Here is a 21,544-nt window from a genome sequence, read left to right as displayed (position 1 = left end):
GGCTGCAGGGTATGAGGACATGGAGACCTTTAGGAGAAAATGGGAATACAGTATCCCTCATTATGAGCACTCAAGAGCAAAACTGACTATGTGAATTACAACATTGCTTGAGTTGCTTATTTGAGGAAGTAGATATTGAGTCAAAAATTGAAAATCTTCTTGTTTGGTACTTTTAAAACTACATCACATGATGGAAATGCAACTTTTCTATCCAGTGTTCAGCGTTATCAACCTGACCCTGACGACTGTCTGATTAAGCCTCATGCAATTATTGAAATTTATCCACTTCCATAAACCTCCTTTCTGTGTGACCTTTAATGGATTCTATATCATGTTGAGATAGATTTAATCAGAAACGTAACATAGGAGTAGTTTGCATTGCAGTATAAGTTAGAATACTTCTAGGACACTTCTTTAAAATTTGAAGAAATGTTTACATCACTCATAAAATGAGAGGATGCCTGTATCACCACTACAGAGAAATACCTAATCTATCCTCTGGTGCATTAAATCATTGCAAAAGGACTGCTTCTTGATAACAATGACAATGCAGTTCCCATAAAAACTTCAGTATAACATGAACATAGCTGTAGTGGTGTATTTTTCAGTTTTCCTTTGTTATATGTATTTCTAAATTGTTTGTTCTATGTACCTCCTAAGTTTATCCCTATATGGTTTACGCCCTGTTACAGTTATATGCCAATCTTTTCTACCCCTACCCCTATGACCTGACAGTCACCTTGGGGCCTCTCCCTAGGTCTGGAAAGTTCCAGGGAAGGTGTTGTGTGATTGGCCAGGTTCCAGGCAGTTCCCTCCTTCCCTCCAAGGATTGGTCCCTCGGGAAGTCCCTCATCCCCAGAGCCGCTCCCAGATCCTTTCCCACTGGTTCCTTCCCTGACCCTTCCCCTTTCTGCTCCCCCAATAAAACCTGTTGTCACAGGGCAGTCTGTGCTCTGCTGAGGCAGACTCCCTGAGGTTGTGGTTGCTCCTGGAGGGGCTCCAATCAACTTCTGTGGCAGACCCCTCAGAGTCCTCTCTTCTCTCTCGCCATGATCACACTTTTGCAGGACAAAGGATCCACAGGATTAGTGAGGACTGCTGCACACTGAGGTGTGCCTTGCTTGTCATGAGTGTCAGGGCTGGCCATGGCAAAGTGGGAGGAAACTCCCAGACGCCGACCACAACACATAGCTCGTAAACAGGATCCCGAAGTTTGAATTTAAATTTGCACTATAAACTAAATTTTGGGGGCATGATGAATCCAGCACCTGAATTCAAGGCTTCATGAATGAATCAATTAAGGCATACCATTATTATTTGGCAATTTATTTACGAACTTTTTTTTTCTTATTTTCCCCTAGTAACAATGATACTGCACCCTAATTTTTTTTTAATTTGTCAAATAACTTCAGCTGATCTTATGTGGCTATTGTCTGGTATAATATTTCTCAATTACCACCACATTTTCTCCAGAGAATGTCGCACACATGCTGCTGTGCTTATGAAAAATTATTAGTGGTTAGTGAAAACAACTGTCTTATTAAAGAAAAAGCAACTCCTATAAAACTAGTTTGGAGGCTGCAGCAAGACTTCGAAGTCAACAAAGCTAGCCACAAAGTCTCAGGTTGGTTGTATCATACAATTTTGTGAGTTACAGGCAAAAATATGTTTTAATAAGTGCAGTGCAGGTGTTTCTTATGCACTTTTCTTGAACAGCTCTTCAATAATGATTTAATACATGCTATAGTAAAGGAGCTTGTGCATGGATCTAATACATTTTATTTTATTGCACTCCACTTTATCTCAACCAATTGCCATCCTACTTCATCTCAAATGATGAGACATTTTCTGCCTGTAAGCATGATAAAATCATTTCAATGTTTCAAAGTGATAGTTAAGGAGTTCTAAGAATATAGATATGCTTTCTTTGTCTCTTTCTAGTCAATAAACAAATAATGATCTCTCAGTGGTTAGATTACAGTGCATTGCAGCAGTATAGCCAGATTGCAATGTCAGCTCTGTGCAAAAGGGATGGTCTACTGAAGGCTAACAACTTAATCTCAAACAGTTCTCCAAACATTATCCAGAAAAGGAATTCTTCCTCTGAAATGTTGCCCCCTTCAGAATTTCCTTTTTGTCTCCCTCCTTTTTCCCCTTCCCCTTTACATTTCTGTTTTGGAAGATTTTTATTTCCTAGGATCTGGAGAGAGCTCTAGATGATTTTCAGACTCACTCAAATTCTTTCTATCTAAATCCAAATGAAAATTGCACCTTTCTTCCCTACATGGTCTTCCCACAGAAGCAATTTTTATACATGAATTTTTTTTCTTCAGTCAAACTATCAGTGTGATACTCCTTAACAATGTTCTTTGACATTTTGTTTTAAAATCAGTATGGTCATAACTGAGGATATCATCTCATTTCCCTTCTCATATTTTATTTTTTTGAGTCACTGTGGATCACTCCTTTCTATTCTTCTTTGGAAGTCTTATTCCCCACCTGTCGTTCTCATACAAACAGATTAAATGGCATAGCAGCAGACATCAAATAACAGAGGTGGGACTAGCACAGAGTAGTGATGTTCCAGCTGCTTCCTACCAGCTACCCTGAGTACCAACGGCAGCTAAACCCAATAATCCAGAAGTCTTCAAGTTTAATTTACTCTCTTTTTCAGTCCTCATTAAATCCTGGGCTGTTACCATTATCAAATAAGTTTGTTTAAAATTAATTCATATATTTCTATATTATATTTTGGTCACTTACGGGGTTGAGTGAAAATATAATCTCAGTGCAGGCAAGGTGTATTTGTTTTAGTTTTTACCATAATTAATTTTATTGCAATGTTTCCTTGAATTATGTTATACATTTGTGTACTTCTGCTTCTTTTGTTTTCACTAGCTAATAACTAATTTGCTTCTAGGTTCTAATGATAGCCAGGGAGCTCAGTAGAGATAAAGCTGTGCCAGAATAAGTAAGATGAAAATTCAGAAATTGTATTCTTTTTTCCTGTTTCTTGTGATAGGAAGGTAAGAACATAATATTTATGGATTGACTGGCAGCAATTCCAATAAATACTATTTGTTTATGAAACCTGCCTTTGCTCAAAGTAAAATTGAAGTAGCTTTCTGTTCAATTTCTTCAACTTAAAAATATTATGCTATATAATTTCCCTCCTGGTCACATCTTCAGCTCTCATTCAGGCGTTTTCAGCAGTTTACTAGTAGTCATATTCTAGCACTAAATACAACAAACTGGAAGATCCCAAGTGCATTTTAATGGTGTGTTATAGACATTAAATACACAATCATTATATTAAGGGTTACGTTTTATTTTTGCTTTATTGCCATATTCCAAAGAAGGGGAGAAGGGACGTGGGAGCAATAAAATTTTCCAAAATTTATATTCAGCAATTGAAACATGTGTGAATTTCATAACAGTTTAGCTTTTTTTTTTTTTTTTTTTTTTTTTTTTTTTTTTTTTTTTTTTTTTTTTTCTTTTCCATGTGAATATTTACAGCCCATGAGGAAAAAAAACCAGGAATACCAATATACCATAAGCACGCCTATCTCATTAATTTTTGGTTCAAATAGAATATAGATATTCCAAGTAGATTGAAAGACTTCCTGCTCAGTATTTTTGGCCCCAATATATTCACATGAATATCCTACAATCTGTTTGTCAGAGACAACTATTAAAATGCTTGAACAGTTGAATTTAGTCACCGTTATATTAACCCTAGTTGTCTGTGGCAACACTTTTCTGTGTGTTTGCTTTCTCTTATAACGGACAAGACAAATGTACTTAAAAAAAAAAAAAAAAAAAAAAAGGCTTGTATAACACTCAGGATGAGGTAAAGCCACTGGATAAAAATTATGCCACTTACTAAAAATTACTTACTTCTTAGTAACAGCTTTCACAGTATGGCACAAGTTATATTTACAAAGCATCTCACCTTAAACCTGGAAATAATTTTAATGAGATTGCTTTCACATTGTGCATTTTAGATTACTTTTGATATCCAGCTTATGAAAAAAAATCTTTTGCTTTTTCTTTTCCCTTTGCAGTGTCAAGAAATGGGCTGGTGTGGGACATACCAAACGAGTTCTCTGCAGTGGATCTGACTCCAAATAAAATTTAATAAAGCTGTACATGCAGTTGTCAGTAATGCTGGGCAGGACCAATCAAACTAACAGATTCTCATTTTGGGCAACAGAAGGCAAGTAAAATTCTACAGGGTTTATAAAGGAATGTGATAATTTTGACTGACATAAAATTTATGCCGTATATCTCTGATTTGTTGTCTAATCCCTCGAGTGTACTTACTTTTCCCGAGAGTTATATGTTCTTTGTGAGGTCTAATTCCATCAGAAAAGGGCTGCCTTTTGTAGCAAAAGTAGACTTTTGCTTGTGAGAAGGGAAGCAAAAACATGGCCTTTAGATGAAAATGCAGTCTTGTACCAGTAATTTTATTTCCAAACCTTGCCTGTGCTGATGTCCACAAATGCAGGCTCCCTGTTCATGAGCTTTCATCCCCTCTGGGCTGCTGAAGGGGCAGAGGTAGTGCTGGCAGCTCAGGGCTCTGTAGTACTTGTGGACAATCAGGACAGGTTGGACAGATGGTAGTAGCCAGGGATCTCACCTCCTTGTGCATTGTTGCCTGCTGGATAGCTTGCTGGTTACTGTCTTGCAAATAAAAGCAGTAACCAATATTTGAAAAGTAAGAAAGATCTCTATTTCTGCCCTAAAGCTGGAGATTTCTTTCCCAAGAAAGGATGGCACACAAACAGCTGGTGCTGTATAAATGAGTGGATAAAGCAGCAGGTACAGAAACAAGCAGCTGTCAGCTGGAATGCTCTAAAGCTGACATGTTTTGTCAAAACAGAGGGCTATTCTGCTAGGGGCTGATATGTTTGAGTGTGTTTGTACTCCATTGTGTCAGTCCTTTTGTTCCCTCAACTTTTGCTTTGGATTACCAAATGTGAGAAATGGTGAATCAATTCCCTATTTGACTATGATCAAATTAAAGGAAAGAAAGGAAGCAGGTGGGGAAAAAAGAACAGACCAGGCTGAAAATAGAAAAGATATCATGGTTGTTACACTTGGAAGTAGCAATTCCTTTAGCCTTAAAGGATAGAGAATTCCAGTCTCCCTCAGTTTGAACAGTATTTGATCCTACTGCTCACTTTTCTAAAGGAAATAAATATTCTACAATGGAGAAGTGTTCACATCTCACATTTCTCACTTCCTCATCTCCTCTGCAAGAGTATGTAAAGCTTGGAGAGGAGGAGATTGCTAAAACCACCTTAATAGTGGCAACGATCAAAACTTTGGGCTCTGCTTGCAGTACTATTCATGGGTTTTACACATGTCCAGAGTTTTAGCATATCTTGCATTTTAAATTACAGTGTAATCACAGTACATTTCATTGTACAATATTTTATGTTGGGAGTAAATACTCAACTTTCCACTATTTAGAAAAATAGAATTGATTTTATTTTTATTTCTATTTTGAATTTACAAGCATAGCTAACAACACTGAGAAAATTATATTCTCCACAAAAAAATTTTATAGAAGCTGACAGAAATTTAGAAAATTTCAAAATTAATGTTTCTTGCCATGTTAATTATGAAGAACATATTCTTATCTTATACAGCAAATTTATGCCATAACTGTTGTCATCACAAATTTATTTCCAAAAAAAATTTGGAGAAGAGCATTTTTTATAAGCAGAACTATTATTTTCAAGCAGAAAGTACTCATGTCCTGGTTGTTATTAACAATTAATTAATGTGATGTCAGAAAACTGCTTATCAATCTCAAAGAAGTAATAGGATATGGGATCTGTCCTGTAAGGCTAAAAAGATACAGGAAAACCAACATTCCCTATGTAATCCAGTAGTACATAACCATTACAGTGTATTTCCCCTGCCTTCATTTCCTGTTGTTATTTTGGTCTGCTTATTAGTGATTGTAGACTAGAAGAGTGACTGTCAAAAGTTTTGGAGTAACTTTTCAGGGTTTTAAATTATACAGGATAGATTTCTCAGACCTCCAAACCTTTTGGCTATTCTTGATTCTGGTGAGCACTACAGATACTTATCAATTGACTTAACAGCCTGTAAAAAGGATCTGTTTTACATTAAAGAAGAAGCTGGAGTAATGAGAAAGAGGCAAAGCAGGAGAAGGAATAATTTCCCAGGCAGATAACAACATATGGTGATTTCTACTGGGAAATGCCTGTAAGGATTCAGAGAATGAGTACTGTATTTCAGGGCTTTTAAATTCCGATGGCAACAACAACATCTCTCAGAAAATGGATGTTGATCTCAATGTTTTAATAGAGACAGTACAGCAAAAATGAAAACAATGAACAGTGTATCAATAACTTTGAAATAGTACTCACCCTGTCTATCTGAATGCAAAGACTTGCTGAAGAAGGCAAAGAAATGCTGCAAAACGATCAAGAGACTAAAGGAAATATTTGAATGGATTTCTTCTGCACAAAATCTAGTGATGGATACAACCAAAACAATTTAGGGACTACAGATGAAAACATATTATTAAGTCTCCAGCTCCTGCATGGTTTTCTGGGAAAGTAGAGCTCATTCTGATGAGTTCCAGCAGCTCAGGGGCTGATTTGACTTGGTGCAAACTGAAGCAGAGGCAACTCCACCTCTGCTAGTGCCATTAGCAGTAGTAGGGGCCTGGGTTCTCCTCTTTCTATCCACCATGGGTTTCCAGTCTCTCAATGAAATCAAAAGTGGCACAGGAGCTTCCACACCAATTCCTAAATTATACTTTTTTTGAACTTAAGTGAATAACATTTTCAGAATTGGATATGCCAGATTTAAAAATTTGATTCCACTGGAAAGCTTATAAAACCTCTTTAAGAGCAATCTTCCCAAATGTGTGTGAAGTCTTAACTATCTAGTGTCCTTGTCCTTTCAGTTTACTTGAGGTAAAAAAGATGTAATTAAGGGAATTGTTCCAGTGAAAAAAGCTTTCTTAAATATTGTCACTTAGTTTCCAAGTGAAGAAACAGTGTTGTTAGTAATTGCAGTGTTCATATTCAGCACGTGCTATTACAGAGGGTCCCAAATGGTTGTTATCAGTGACACAGAGACTAACTGGAGGCCTGTCACCAGTGGTGTCCCCCAAGGTTCAATACTTGGCCCAGTATTTGACTTACCCATCAGTGTCCTGGATGAAGGGACAGATGACCCCTCAGCAAGTTCACTGGTGACACAAAGCTGGGGGGAATGTCCCAGAGAGATGTGCAGCCCTTCAGAGGGATCCTGACAGGCTGCAGAGATGGGCAGAGAAGAACTCTCTGCAATTCAACAAAGGCAAATGCAGGGTCCTGCACCTGGGGAAGAATAACCTCACGCAGCAGCACAGGCTGGAGGCTGACCTGCTGGGAGGCAGCTCTGCAGAGAAGGAGCTGGCAGTCCTGGTGGATAACAAGCTGTCCATGAGTCAGCAGAGTGACCTGGGGGCCAAGGAGACCAAAGGTATCCTGGAGTGCATTAGGAAGAGCATTGCCAGCAGGTCAAGGGAAGTGATCCTGCCCCTCTACTCAGCCCTGGTGAGGCCACATCTGGAGTGCTGTGTGCAGTTCTGGGCTCCTCAGGACAAGAAAGACATGGAGCTCCTGGAGCAAGTCCAGCAGAGGGCAACAAAAATTACTAAAAAACTCTTACGAGTAAAGGCTGAGCAAGCTGGGCCTTCTAGAGACAACTGAGAGGGAATGTCATCAATATTAATTACTATCGGAAGGGAAGGTGTCAAGAGCATGGAGCCAGGCTCTTCTTAGTGATGATGAGCAATAGGACAAAAGGCAACAAGCAGAAACTGATGTACAGGGAGTTCCCTCTGAATGTGAGGAAGAACTTTACTGTTCAATTGACCACGCACCAGGACAGATTGTCCAGAGAGATTGTGGAGTCTCCTTGACTGGAAATATTCAAGAACCATCTGGATGGAACCCTGGGCAATGACCCTGGGCATGACCCTGCTTGAGCAGGGAGGTTGGACAAGATGACGCACTGTGGTCCTTTTCAACCCATCCCATTATTCTGTGATTCCTGTGCTCTATTCATTCTCAATTGTAACCACTTAAATACATAAAATATTCCTCCTAAACAATAAAGATACTAAAAAATCATGAAAACTAAACATCCATGTGTGACTTCTAGTTCTTTTCACATGAGAGTTTCAGTTCATTTTATAAAACAGGGATTTACTTGCAATTCTGTATTCTTATCTGTCTTTTATAGAGGATATTTATTTTTCATGGCGTGAGGAACTGCTTGCCTTATTTTCACTTAGGTAATCTGCCATTCCCTGAAAACTGTGGTGTTTGCAGTTATCCGAGTCCTGCTTTGACTTTAATGCTCTTCCAGGTACAGTAGCTTCACCTTACCTTCTTTGAGGTAGGAGTCATCTCATTGATTGTCTTGAGTAAAAGGAAATGGCTCATGCATCTTTCGTACATTATAACAAATGTCCTTTTGCATTATAATTGAATGGTGATTGTTGTGTTCAATCAATGAGAAAGGTTAAGGGAGCTTCTCTGCCAGCATTTTTAATGGAGAAGTCGATTAAGATTCAGTTTAATCATTCTGGCTGCTTCAGAATTAAAGCAACAAAGACCATCAATGGCACTATAATTACCAGTCTTTCTGTAAGTTTACACTGCCATTTATGCAGCCATAAATTTTCTTATAATGCACAATGTGACCAGGTTAACTTGCTTTGTTTGTAATGCAAAATATTTCCCTTAATTGCATTGGATAAGAAATAGTTGTGATGAAGTATATATAATGCAGCCTAATAGAAAAGAGAAAAAAGGAAAACATAACCCAACCACTCTGTAGAGTCTGACTGAGGTGAATCAGCCTGATAGCTTGTGTTAAATAGTTTAAAGTCATGGCCTTAACCTTGGGACACTAGAGACATATTTTACTTCATTGAACATGGAGACTAGCATCACTCCCAGGTGAGTAAAAAGGGTCAAATATATTATTCTAATCCCTGTTCCAAACAGAGAAAAGGTCATTATACACTACCTATTGCAGGCTGCCAAAGAGTGAAAAATTCACACTGGGGACATGGGTGCAAATCTATTTTAGACATGGCCTTTAAAATGTTACTGAAATGAATGATTATGTGGTTTTGAACAAAGAAAAAAAATCTTGAAATTGATCTCGTTTATTAATTAGTTTGAGCTTATAAAGGTCTTACTATAAATAGCCGGAAGACCAGAAGAAATTTCTCATTTCAAAAGAGAGTGAGGCTATAAAAAATTGTTTTCTTGTAAAATTAATACTTATAGGTATGGTTATCCATTTAATTATTCTGAATGTAAGATGATATGACATCTTGATTTTCCAGCTCTTCCAGTAAATTGGAGACACAGGACACAAGCAAAAGCATAGTTTCCAGAGCTCATGGAATCAGAATGGTTTGGGTTGGAAGGGACAATAAGGATCATCTAGTTTCAATTTTCTGCCATTGGCAGGGGGAACTTCCACTAGACCAGGTTGCTCAATGCCTTATCTGACCCTTGATGGGTTCACGGAACAGAGAAAAATAATTATTCCTCCTATCTGTATAGGTAGGTAGAAGCTTTTTTTTCCCCTCCAAACTCATATTTTATTGAAAGCTCTACTTCCAGAGTGAACTAATTAAATTTTCATTTCATATTATCTAGCAAAGCTATTTGTAAACTTGCAAGAAGACCAGAAATAGTTAAGTTAGTTCCATATTGGAATCATCTGGATGCAGCCTCAAATGGCAGTTTTAGAGAAATGAATTGTGCCTCATCTAAAAGGAAACATTCCTTCATGGTGATTAAAAAAAAAACCTACTGTAATTTTTCCTGTCTACTTTTATAACTTTATTTCTATTAATAGCATATTTTATATCTTGTAGTTGTGCATTTTAACTAAAGATTAATTGTATTGTGCCCATAAGTTGTAGGTTGTTGTTGTCCTACACGAGCTTTTCTTTTTCAGCAGATCATAAGCTAGATAGAGAGGATCATGTCAGTTAGTAACTGACTAACAGCAGTTACTGAATGATAATTAAAACAAATTAAAATATCATATCACACAAAAATTATTCAGTGCACAACTCCCGAGCTTGATATTTCCTGCATAATTTAGTCTTCTTGGAAAGCTGGGCTTTAAGGTGTAATCAAAGATATTGATATACACAAATCTGGACCTCCTACTGACTGTAAAACTTCATGTACACGTGGTGGTAAGGTACTGTTCTTTAATGTATTTCGGTATCAAGCCAGCTCTTTCTGTTGCAGGAAATTATGAAAACCACTAAAGAAGACAATTTAAAAATCTAATTCGTTAAATCTGTCTCCAAAGAGGTAAAGACAAACATGTAAATCAGCTATTTATGAAACATTCATGTTTGAATTTAAAAGGCATATCAGTATACAGTGAGCATCACTGATACTAAGTCAGAAGCTTAATCCTCTAAAGAAAACAAAACTCACACAGTGCGTAGGCAGCCTGGCATAGTTCCTCCAGATTTCATACATGCGAATTAGGGTGCGGAGGCTATACTTAATTTAAAAATAAGATTGACTAATCTATTTGAGTGCTTACTGCCTTGTAAGCAGAGAAAAGAGTTGCGTGCCAGAATGGAAATCATATGGGCCGGGAATTCCCCTTCTGTTGACCACAGAAGGTATGGGCATAATCCATCAAGAACAGAATGCATGCCATACTTTGTTCATTAGCATTTAAAGAGGCTGTTTGGCATCAGACAACAAATACTATTCTTGCAAGAACTTGGCAGCGGACTGTTTGTCAGTTAATGACAATCCACAGCTTTTTCAAGGAAATACTAAATGTTCCCAGGGTTATTTCTGAATTTTTTTCAGCATTAAGCTTGAAGTGGGGCTAACACATATGTATAGCAGTGACCAGCTTCCAAGAGAAAACATCAGTTCTGAACCTGAAATTGAAACAGATTTGTTGGCAACACATCAACAGATTGTGATGGAATTACAGGATGTGTGATATCACATTATCTTATCTTTACATTTATGCATTTCCTAAAATACACCAGTGTGTTTAGCATCTCCATAGGCTACAGTCTTGAAAATTATGCATGCGATTTAGGACTTGGATATCAATACTAAGGGTATGACGAAATACAAAGAGAAAGAAATATTTAAAAAATATAAAAACCCCAAAGCCTTTTTAGCATTAAATTAATTATCAGTCGGGGGTGAGGGGATGTTGTTAATTGCTCTATCTTTTCTCTCTCTCTTTTTTTGGTCATGGTTGGGAACAAATTAAAAAGCCCAAATCTAAGTCTGATGCACAGCTGTGATGCTACAAGTTAAGCTGTCTTGTAAGCGCTGCAGATTTTATTCTGTCCTTCTGTTGTAAAGGCAGAAACTATTTGCTCTCTCAGGAGGAAGATTTTTGTTTTTAACATCCTATGCAATAAAGCTGCAGGTTACTGCTACCTTTCCTTTTTTTTTTTTTTTTTTTTTTTCTTTTTTCTCTCTTAAATATCCAGTCAGAGATTATTCCAAATTAAAGCAATATATTAAGCAATGAAGTAATCTAGAAGCTGACAGAGTCAATCTTACTCAGTTTGAATTTCAAGCTTCATTGCTAAAGTTCCATATAGATTTTAAACTGAAAATGTACTGCTTTCAGTCTTGAAGCTGCCTCTGATGGAAGCCTTCCTGGGAGGCTATCAATAAATTATATTTACATACACTTGAAGATACTTTCACATTGAACAAGTCCTGGAAAAAAATCCTGGGGTAAATGAGGCCATGCTCTAGCATCAGCAAACTTTTCTTTCACAAGTTTCATTTACCATGAAAATGAGTCAGTAAGTACACAACTGGATCCTATATCTCATGAACTTCATTGCTGAAGAGAGGGTTGATAGCAGATAATTCCTGAATTAAATGTCTCTATGATTTTCTACAATGAAAATATGGGTTACTTACAGTTCAGGAAGCATGCAAACAGTGAGAAAAGAAAATATGATTGTCAGAGATGCTATATAACCTCGCAGCTGATCTGCTTCATGCAGAAAACAGCAGAAAAGTCAAAGAAGTGTTTCTACATGCTGGAAGTTGGAATACATCTAAGGATCACTATGATATACACCATTCAAATTGCTGGCATACCATAAATTACTCCCCTGTTTTTTGCTGATGATGTAATTGTGTTAGTCACATTTAGTTAACACATGCAACAATCACGCTTTAATCTGCTATTAGAGTGGTATCCTATAGCCAGCCTCATTGCAAAGGCTGTGGGACAGGATGATCCAACTGAGAAGTCAGAATCCCCATCAGCTCACAAGATAAAACAACTGTGCTGCTATTTACATGAAAAACCATACCACTGCAGCAACAAAACAGAAGCCAGACTCAGGAAAATATGAAGTATGGGTCACTCTTCTGGTGCCTGGATCTTGGATGGTGGATTTGTTCCTGGTTCTGCTATGGACTTCCTGTGCTCTCTTGGTAAACTAAGAGTTTTCCCGTGATCTTGAAGAAATAACAGGTCTTCCCTTCTTCACACACATATGGAGGATAAGGACTCTAAAGACTGAGAGACACATAGAATTTATAATTCTGTAGAGCATGGATGTTCATAAAACATATAGAAAAACAAGTCATTATGAATAAATCAGAACCAAACAAAAAAGATTAGAGACAAAGAACATGAAGCTACACAGTCAGAATGGGTGGAATTCAGCTAGCTGCACCTTGAATCTCTGACCTTGTCCTAGGTTTTCTTTATGATAAATGGAGAACTATAGCCACCTCTAGAGCACAGTCCATCTAAGCACAGAGTCTCCTTTGGAATAAGATGTTCTGCTCTACTGCTCTCCACTGACTATAAAGAGCCTACAATCATTAGCTCACCTCTAGACATCCATGCTTAGATGGATCCAGTCCTCAGAAGTAGGAGAACATGGAGCACTCTCCACGTGCTGCTTTTTGGCAGAATTTTGTTACTACAATGTGTTTTGTAAGTCAGATTGGTGAGCGGTGTGAAACTGGATAAGGCCTCAGTCTTGATCAGCATTTCAGGCTCTGGGATGTGCAGTGTGGAATTTGAGGATCAAAAGGGAAAGAGGTGTAAATCCTTCATATGTTGGATGCCAGAAACAGCAACACTGTTAACACATATTGTTATGAAATGAATGAAGTTCTACATTTTTTGTATACATCCTTTCTGGCCCCTGCAAATCACAACAAAATCATTATTCAATGTTAATAAGAGTCTGATCCTGCACATGTCAAGGTAAGAAAGAGTAGAAGTATATTATGCAGAATGATTGGCAATCATAGGCTGAGGTAGACTGATCATCCAATTAAATCATAGAATATTAAAAAGGTCAAAGTAATATACATCTAGCCTAATTAATAGACAATGAGATAAAATTCTGATTCTCACTCTTCAGTAAAGTCCAGTCCTGAAAACGAAGTACCTACTTTATTTATGAAGGTAGTTCCTTTGACATCAAGGTACTTCATAAAGGCATGTGACTCCTTGCCTATGGATTATCTTGCACGATCTTGCACTAGTGTCTAAGACTTTAGTTCTACTATACTGTTCAGGTAGTTTTATTAGAATGTTGGTTTTTTTCATTCCTTATCTGCATTTTATAAGGAAGCTTATATAAGCCTTTTTGTCTTCATGAACAGTAGATAAAGATTCAACCCTTTAAAACTTCATTAATATGTTGTCCTAATGATATCAAAGGTATAGTATAATTCAAACGTCAGTTCTATGTCTGTCTTCTGTGGTTTATGTGGATTTCTATTAATATTTAATTTGGTTCATTACCTTATTTATTGTGTGTTGGTTAAAGGAATTCGAAGATGGAGGTGCTGTGTTAACATAAAAGTCTCCTCACACTGAAGCAGGAACCAAATATGATGCATGCACGATAATGTTGGGACTTTGTTTATAATAAACATTTTAAATGACTGACTTTTTCTCTACTAATACTCTAAGTAGGATGATCTATGAGATTTCTAATTTATTCTTGTTTAAAATTTAACCATGCTTTTTTAAAGCATATCAATTTTGTTAATACCATGTAATTAAAACATGTCAGTGCACAGCAAGTTTTAGTCTAAATTAATGACTATGAGAATTATTTTAATTAAATAACCAATTATAGAAAAATCGCAAGCATGAGAGCTGACATTTAAATGAATTTCATTTAAATTGCTTCTTAACATTGTCCCATCTAGGACACTAATGCAAAATGAACTATTGTATCAACATAGATTATCACTATTTTTGTATGCACATAATGTATTCATATTCAATCACTGGAACAGAGCTGAATATTTTGTATTGATCTGAAATGTCTATGAACAAAATACGATAGAATAAGCTGAAGTAAAAACAAAAATCTCCTGTAGTACTGTGACACAGTACAGCTGCATGTCTCATTTGCACACATATATTTTCATATTTCAGTTCTTTATTCACTTATAAATTCTGTTTTCCATATAATGCAGGGTGAACTTCTAAAACTGCTGAGTTTTCAAGTGACTTTTAAAATTCTGTCTCTCTTGTAAATACATATGAAAAATCATGATGGGCTGGCTATTTAGTTTTCATTTTGGATTTTAAAAAGATCTGTTAAAAACATTTGCTGGAATACATTTTGCTCACTTTTAACTGGAAAGGATAACCTACATAGTTAACTAAATTACACTTCTGCACTGCACAAATTGTTACTGCATTTGTCTAACAATCACATTCGATTTAATCAGATGCATGGTGCAAACTGTGCCAGGAAACTCCTGAAGCTATATTTAAAAGTGAGTAACAGTGTAATACATTGCAAAATTATTCTTCTCTTCTGTAGCTTTAAAGATGTCACAGGAAAAGGAGAAAAAAGAATTCTGCATTTTTGTTCATTGATTAACCAGTAATGTTATGTATAAATAATGTATCTGACAGTATGGCAGCCCACTTGGGACATTGTGCCATTTACTACAAAATAGGATGCAACATGCAACTGAGCAGCAAGAACAAATTAAACATCTTTCCTCGGTAACTTCAGCATTTTTATTAGGTGGTAAACATCACAGTGAGAAGAAAAGCGTATGTAGATATTTCAACAGCATTAACCTTAATCTAAGCAGAAACACAAAATAATATTTATACATTCTTGCAAGAAATGTGTTGTCCTAATCTCTTTATATTTTGTGGAAATCCTGTGGAAAAAAGTTGATACGGGATGGTATAAAACCAGAATTTTGTTCTAGAGTACTGCAACTGAATTCAGTGAAGTATTATGTATAATTTTCTTTTGTTAACTTGTAACACAGAGATATCACTGCAGTATGCACTGAAGAATTTGCACATTATCTTCTTAAAACTACTGTTCTTGTGATGTACTGGTATTCTAAGTCAAATTAAATTAATATATTAGAACTTACTATTTTTTTGTAAAGGAAGAAAAAATTATTTCATCTGGTAGGGGTTATTTCATAATCAGATATTTATCTCCACGTTCATACATGATCATTTTTCATAAAGTTATTTTCTCCCAAACAAGTATAAAAACAAACAAACGAAAACCCCCAACAAACAAAAAAAAATTATCAAAATAAAAATATTGGACAGTAATTTGACATAGTTATCACTGAAAACAACGGTATTTGTGCTCTTAAATTATTCCACGGGAGTTAGGTAGACAAATCTTAATAAGAAATACTGTGAGATGTCAGCCCAGCTCCCTTTGCCCACTGTGGAATTTCCAATCACTGCATTAAATATTGTTAAATGGAACTAGTGAGTATTATTCAACATGATTCAATACCCTAGACCTTGAATTTGTAACTGTTATCACTAAATCACGTGATCACTAAATCAAAGTATCTTTCTGTGTATCGAGCTAAATACCCAATTTAGACTCACAACTCGTTGTCCTTTTCACATACTGCAAAAGCTGCAGCAGTTTATTTCACATCTACAGAATAATTAATCTAATATCCCCTCATACTTAATAGTTACAGTGGTTAATGTTTATACCTGGGGTAATTCCCATTGCACAGTGAAGAGGATTATCCACTTGATTAAAAATAAATCTTTTCACCCCTGCACTTGAATCTGTACCTCCCTGGGGAAGCTGACCATAATTTCTCTCTTGCTATACCTCATTCGACAAGTGATGAGACCATTTTGCATGGCCAATATTGCATATAACATTGGGCTTTAAACAGGACAGTAATTCAATCAGGGTTTTTTTCCAGGTCCATCTGGGAACACATTCGTGTCACTCGGTTGTTGTCACTAAAACCTGAAATTCATCATTCATTTCCCAAAGTTGCAGCTCATGAGATGCTGCAGTTGTTTTTATCTCAGAACACAAAATAAGCTCAGCTGGAATGGTAGTAACTGGAGATGGAACAAATGGTAAACACTTGCTGACAGACTAACATCCAGTCTGAGGTATAGAGAATAAGGGAATGGGAAAGACAAAAAGGCAGGGACTGAAGAGAGAAAAGGCAAAGTTTATCAGGCTGATTGCAGCATCCAAAGGAGATTGGCACCTGAACTGGAATTCACAATGATTGTCACCCTTTGTCATCCATTGAACAGCCATGCTAAATACCTCTGTGAATTCTGACACAAAACTGTACAGGTGCCTAAGCAGGCTGGGAAAGTCATTTGTGTGCAAGCAAGCTCCTAATTGTGACTCATTGGCCCTGTAAATTTTCAAATGATTTGTTGCACCTAGCTGCATATACTGATTTTTTATATTCTGTTGGGTTGTAACTGCTAGACCATGTCAAATGGACACATGCTTAAGGTGACTCAAAGGAAAGGCAGCTTCATGCTCAACTGATAGGTTGCCTGTGAGTCATAGATGTCTGCTTCACAAACAGTTGTATGCTTTGACTTTGATTTGTAACTCTTTTCTTTTTCTTATTACCAGACCCAACAGCTCTGGGGGTGTAAGCTGGATGCTAGTCAATCTCATATGTCATCAGCAAAGCTATTCTATCTCCAAGTTTCCCTCTCAAATGCCAAATGCCTCCCTTATTTGTACTTTCACAAACCTGCTGGAGACAAGGTGTCTACTCAATTGTAACAATTTGGCCTGAGAAAAATTTACTGTTGACAGTGATTTTCAGATCCCAGTACAAGGTTCGCACTGCCAGCAGTTAAAATGAAAAACATTTTTATACCCAGTCTGAGTAAAACTAATGCAAACTCAGAGACAGAGCAAACACAGAACTGTAGGGTAGTGCATTTTCACAATACTTCATTTCAGAACTAGTTCCTGCTCATCAACAAAAGTAGTTCTATAAATCAATCTAGGATGATCATTTGCCACATGATGATTCGTAAATCTTTGAGGAAGGCTGTGCAGAAGGATCTGGACAGGCTGGGCCAGTGGGCTCACACCAAATATATGAGATCACAAGAACGCCATGCCGTGCTACACTCTGGGGGCAGAGTGACTGGAAAGCTGCCCAGTAGAAAAAGACCTGGGCCTGGGGGTCTTGGTGGACAGCGGCTGAACATGAGCCAGTCTGTGCCCAGGTGGCCAAGAAGGCCAGTGGCATCCTGGCCTGTATCAGCAATAGTGTGGCCAGCAGGAGCAGGGCAGGGATTGTCCCCCTGTGCTCGGTACTGGTGAGGCCACACGTTTAGTGCTGTGTCAGTTCTGGGTCATTCACTGCAAAAAGGACACTGACAGGCTGGAGTGGGCCAGAGAAGGTCAACAAAACTGATGAAGGGTGTGGAGCACAAGTCCTGTGAATAAAGGCTGGGTGAGCTAGGGTTGTTTAGCCTGGAGAAAAGGTTGTTCAGGAGTGACTTTATTGCTCTCTACCACTGCCTGAAAGGAGGTCGGGGGTCGGTCTCTATTCCCATGCAAGCAGCTACGGGACAAGAGGAAACTGCCTGTAACTGCATCAGTGGAGGTTCAGGCTGGAAATGAGGAGGAATTTCTTCACAGAAAGAGTTACTAAACATTGTAATGGACTGCATAGGGAGACGGTGGAGTCACCATCCCTAGAGGTGTTCAAGAAACGACTAGACATGGCCTATTTGATAATGTGGTGGTCAGCTGAAAGTTGGACTTGATGATCTCAGATTTTCCAACATAAATGGATCTGTAATTCCATGATTTGTAATAGACTTAAGCAAACTTTCTGAAAAGTCTCGTAAACTTCCTAAAGAGTCTGAAGACAGCTAGGAAATGTGCTGCTGAATTTGCATCAAGGAAATTGTCTTTGCCCACTGAAAGGACAAATCTAGGCATGACAACAGATGAGAAGGCATTCACAATATTCTATTCCAGTAGACAATTCTGGTAACAAATCAGGGCAGACTTTCTCTTGAATAAAGATTACTTCCTCAGTTTTATTGCCCAGGTCTGCTAGAATCCCATACATAATGCAGTGATGGAAGCTGTGTAAAAGTTCAAGACAGAACACCAACAGTGCTAACTTCTGCATGGCATTCTTCTACCTAATAGTTTAGACCACATTGAACAGAATTTCTTGTACTTATGTAATTTTGCATAAGTGCCAGGGGGTGCAATCTTGACAGCCTTGGTAAGCTCTAAAGGATGTCCCAACTAAATGGTGAGCACCAGTGCTCAGATTCAACTTAGGGAGAATGAAGAGTGATCTGGATGGTTTTACAGCAGTATTTGAACTGTATTTGAGTTTGTGAGGGGAAGGAAAATCATGCCATCTCCTGGCTTATATGCTATTCAGTCAGTTACCTATGTGCTCACTACTAATACATTCACATCTCAACTGTTGTAACTCTTTCATGTCTAGATTACTCCAAACACAGATTTTCAGTCAACTATTCAAGGAGTGATTTCATAATTTCTAAATGACCTGCAGAATAGATTTTAGTAAGGATACCCAAAACTAATACTGAAACTGAAGTGATAATGGAAATACAAAGGATCCTGGTGAAGTTCTCCCTTAGAAAAGGACAATTGTGTTTCACTATTGAATTTGTCTACCTTCAGGTTTCTGCTATTGGATCTTTTTTCTGTCTCCTTTTTCCTTTCCTGCTGTATTAAGAATCTTTTCTGCTTGCAAAAGCCTTGTCTCCAAAGGAGATACACGTCCATTACTGCCATGTTGAGTATTTCTCTTCTAGGGAAATGAAACAACTTGAGCTCTTTAAGTTTACCAGTCTTCAACTTAATCTCTTTTCAGAACTTCCCTCAGGTTTCTCTTGCAATTGTCAAGTGTGACAGAAAAACTGGGCATATTATCCCTCTATTACATTTTTTTCAGTGGAGCTAAAAGATTCACTTACTTCTCAGCACCCTACTTCTGAAATGCTTGGGAATTTCATGCTCAGATGAACCTCATGACATCCTCTATCCCTCAGCTGGAAGCTTCTGCCCCCTGTTCCTGAAGCACAGCTGCTCATCATGCACATGATCCTTTTTTGTATATGGAGTAAAATAAGGCTGCCAATTACTGTCTTCTGGCCAAGGCACAACATATCAGCTTGTCCAACAGTGTCATTAAAATTATATGAAAACTCTCCAGATTAGCTCTCAAATTATCACAATGGAAGGCAGCAATTCACAGAACCATAGAATAATTCAAGCTGGATAAAGATCATCAAATCCAGCTCCCTGCTCTGACCTCTAATACTTTTTCAATCACAGGACACAATTTGTTTTCATTTAAGTGTGACCCTTCTGTTCTGTTTCTAGGTGGAATAAGTTTGTATTTGACTCTAGTAACCAGAATTATTATATACTAAACAACTTTAGGGAAGAGCTTATATTATTACTGTCACTGGTATAGCCTATAGGAAAAGCATATGGTAGTAGTTTGGGTTTGTCTAAATGTATAAGAAAATATATACTCTCTTTATTGCTCCCATCTCAGTTAATGGTAAATTATTATCTGTTTATTCATTACTCTTTTATTACTTCATCTTATTTTTGTTGCAAGGAATAAGAATCCTGCCAAGAAGAGTTTAAACAGAGGGACAGACTCTTATCCACATATTTATTCACCCTAAACAAGAGTATTTGCCTAGCAACTTGAACATGTATTTTGGTCTTAAATTAAGACCTTGATAGAAAATAAAAAATAAAGATATTTCAGGAATACCATATGTTATAAAAACAATCCTGTAGCCTAAATTCATTCTATATAACTTTATACTAAACACATAAACAAAGAGAAAGAAGTAGTCACTTCACACATGGCAATTCAAACTTTAGATAAGCTGAATTGTATTTACAGAGGCAAAAGAGTAATGTTCTTAGAATTTCTTCTGCTGGTCAAGTTGAAGAATTAATGGCAGTTAGCAAAAAATGAGTGGCAACAGAAGAAGTAAGAAGGTAACAGAAAGCATTAAAAAGAAAGTGAGGTCATTATGCTTTCCATATTTGGAAACCATTGGAGCAGGCAATTGCAGAGACAGCAAAGGGGATTTCAACTTCCAGTCTTTTGTCAAACTAAAAAACAGGATTTGAACAGAAAATGAGTAGGCAGGAAGTTAGTCATATTTTAGGTGTAAGTCCATCTGCTGGCAAGTCCAAAGTCAGCCCAAAGAAAATCATGCTTTTGAATCATCACGATAATGGCAGATCACCTTACTTAGCAACAAAAATAAATTTAGCAAAAGATTTGTTGGAATCCAGTGCCCAAAACCTGAAATCCATAGCCTTGGATCATAGGAGATTCAGCAGATGCATTGGGAAACAACTTTCATGTCTGCTTGCTTTGCACAGCTTCTTAGCACTGCATTGATTGTTCCAATCTATTGTCATAGACAAAAAATTAAGATTATTTAAAAGCAAACTGAAATCTTTTGTGGATCTATAAAGTTACATGCAGTTATGCTTCTGCAAGGAGCAGGGAGTTGAACTCAGTGATCCTTATTGGTCCCTTTTAACCTGAGATAGTCCATGATCCTATTATTCTATTAATTGCCCTTGTAATAATGCCTATTTTTTTCCATTTAGACAACTGGTAGTCTGAAGTTAGGTATGAGAGTTATACAGGATGTTACACAGCAGTAATTACATGCTTACTCTTCTATATTTTTCCCACGTTGTTGCTAAAATCCTTTTTCATGCACTGTTTTTAATGTCTATATTAAGCAAAAAATGGACCGCTTAAAAGAAAATTTATTAATAATCCTATAATAATCCTGTATGGTTAAGGTAATGAGGTCCATGGCAACAATAAATAATCTCCACAATTTCCACAAGAAGTGATTAGCTTCCCCTAGCAATGATTTTTGGCATTCAAGATACTTCCTAAGGATGCAGAAAAATAGGGCAGGGTTGCAGCTCTTCCCATTGGTAATAAACTACTCCACAAATAAACATTTGCTCAGTTTCCTTCTTAGGAAAATTACCTTTACTGCTTGCATAGATTTTTCGATATATAGGTCAATCTGTCCTAACCTTTTCTGAAGGAAAATGAGAAATGTTCCCTATGAACAATGTAAGACGTGTGTAATGGCACTGTTTGCAAACACCAAACAGCAGCAGACTGAA

Source organism: Sylvia atricapilla, chromosome 2 (assembly GCF_009819655.1).
Source record: "Sylvia atricapilla isolate bSylAtr1 chromosome 2, bSylAtr1.pri, whole genome shotgun sequence".
In the NCBI taxonomy this organism is placed as follows: Eukaryota; Metazoa; Chordata; class Aves; order Passeriformes; family Sylviidae; genus Sylvia; species Sylvia atricapilla.
Note: the sequence above shows the minus strand (reverse complement) of the source record.